The 2,461-nt window shown below is 41.3% G+C and overlaps 1 long non-coding RNA gene across 1 annotated transcript; it reads right to left on the bottom strand.

The window, feature by feature from the left end:
• Nucleotides 1-404: 404 nt before the first annotated feature.
• On the bottom strand, nucleotides 405-1,534 carry LOC118943631. The gene is made up of 3 exons (XR_005038965.1): nucleotides 1,421-1,534; nucleotides 1,135-1,253; nucleotides 405-1,020 (listed from the first exon to the last, which is right to left on the bottom strand). It is a non-coding gene; the product is annotated as an uncharacterized LOC118943631 (long non-coding RNA).
• Nucleotides 1,535-2,461: the final 927 nt, after the last annotated feature.

Raw genomic sequence — 2,461 nt, forward strand, 5'->3', positions numbered from 1 at the left:
CACCCCCACACCATCACACCTCCTCCTCCATGCTTCACGGTGGGATTCACACATCCACACACCTACTCTGCGTCTCACGAAGACTACATGATTCCATCTGTGTTATTTCATAGTATTATTTCTTCACTATTATTATACAATGTAGAAAATAGTAACAATAAAGAACAACCCTTGAGTTGAGTAGATGAGTAGGTGTTTCCAAACTTTTGACTGGTACTGTAAGAATTCAGACCCTTTGCTATGAGACTCGAAATTGAGCTCAGGTACATCCTGTTTCCATTGATCATCCTTGAGATGTTTCTTCAACTTTATTGGAGTCAATTGATTGGACATGATTTGGAAAGGCACACACCTATATACATCTATATAAGGTCCCACAGTTGACTTTGCATGTCAGAGCAAAAACCAAGCCATGAGGTCGAAGAAATTGTCTGTAGCCTATTTGAAGGTCAGTTGGTAATATAATAAGCTATAGCCTAATAAGTTGTTCCCTGTTACAAATGGTAACAGGAACCCTGCGCTGCCTAAATAGTGCAATACTGTATCAGCCCTAATTCTTCATGACACCTCTAATGCAGGTCCACTGATGTCGGAATTTGCCTACATATTCAATCTAAGTATTTGCTTTTCAAAATGCAATATTCCCATCATTTTTGATGATTGTTTTCTCATTACTCACAAGAAAATCAGGTGAGGAATGTGAGGAGAGGAAACATGGCAACAAATGCACTGAAATAACACGTTGCTTCTCCACTAGCGCATCACTAGGCAAATTATATTTCTCTGGGTGGGTTCAGAAGGTGAGGGGTCAGGGGTCAACGTCAAGAGACCAGGCTGCTCCCGAGGGAGCAGAGGCAGGGTTGCTGAATGATTTCAGAAAGCATAGCAGTTGTTATCTGAGGTCTCAGCAATAGGACCAGCTTTTGCTAGGTGTTCCTGGTGTTTCCTTGGTCTTGTGTCAGTTCACTCAATCTTCTCTTCAGGAGGCAGAGAAGGCCATTCCTCCCTCCACTGCATTACCTAAAAGTAATAAGTAAAGCGCTAAATGATTGACAATTCCACTACACCGTGCGGAGGGTATTTGTAAAGCAAGACAAAATGTTCAGTCCAAAAATAGTATAAGCCTTAACTTACTCTGATCTTGCAGCTGTAGGCACAGTGCCTCCAGAGTTCCCGGCTGCTCTTTGTAGGCTCCCACAGTGCCTCTTCACCTCCTGCAGTCCGTTCACCAACATCAGTCTGTCGAAGATTGCCTTTTTGATGGCGAGATGGCGATTGCCTGTGAGATGTAAACTCTGAGGTACGGTATTTAACAGAGCAACAGCAATGAGAAGGTAAAAATGTAATCACAATTTTACAAGCCAAGTCAAGCCAAGTCTCTCCCATGGCCCCACAATGTTGTTAGTACTGAGCAGCTCACCCACTGAGCAGCTCTGCCTGCTGTCAAGGCTGCCTTGTGCTCAACAATTTCTCTGAATCTGATGCCTCTTCTTGTTGCCGTCTGAATACAACGGGGTGATTAGACGAACTGTAGATCCAGATATGTTACATAACTACAAGTTGTAGAGCTACTATAGAGGCACAAACAAAGAGAGTACAAAGCAATCAACTCCTTTCTAAAGCATTGGTTGTCATACAGTTATAACATTATACAAGCCATGCAGAGTTTTGGCTCACAAGGTACTCTGCTGTTTATGGTGATGTAATTTCTTAGTTTAATGAAATGTTTTACATTAGATCAATTCATAACATAGGCCATGCCTACATTTGATCATAAACATGGTATGATGTGTATAACTCATGCATTTTATTTCACAAATCAGTTTCACTGCTTGATTAATAATGTGTTTGAGGTCACATTGTTGTTGGGCCTTACCTGTCAAACAGTATAGGTAGTGTTTCCTCTGGTTCACACTGAGGTAAAGCCCCTCAGCCTTCTTCTGGAGATGCCCTGTCTGACTATCCTGAAGTGTGGTTGTCAAACATAGGGCATGTTACAAACGTAACTCCACTTACATCAGTCAATTATGACGTTGAGAGACAGAAACATTCACTTTTCTACCTGTTGGATTCTGGCTTGAAATATAATTTTTCCTGTCATCATATTAGAACATAGTTATTACTTTACTTGTATAAGAATTGTACATTTTGGGGGTCAATGAATGGTGAATTCGAAGTTTATGTATGGAAAGATACTGAGACTAGGGGAAGTGCAGAAAGTTCACATTCTGTTCAAAACATGTCGCTGAATATTAATATTTCTAAGGAAGGAGGCAAAAGAGCAACAGTTCAGTTTCAGTTCCTCATAAGGCAGGCCAGTTACACAAACACTAACACACACACACACTTCCACGCCCAAGAAAGTCCTAGACTTAGGCAGGTCATGACACTACCAATGAGAGGAACATACTGTGTTTCTGCCTAACAATAGAGAATGATGCTTTATCGTAGACATGCAAGG

This window comes from Oncorhynchus mykiss, chromosome 22, assembly GCF_013265735.2.
Source record: "Oncorhynchus mykiss isolate Arlee chromosome 22, USDA_OmykA_1.1, whole genome shotgun sequence".
Classification (NCBI taxonomy): Eukaryota; Metazoa; Chordata; class Actinopteri; order Salmoniformes; family Salmonidae; genus Oncorhynchus; species Oncorhynchus mykiss.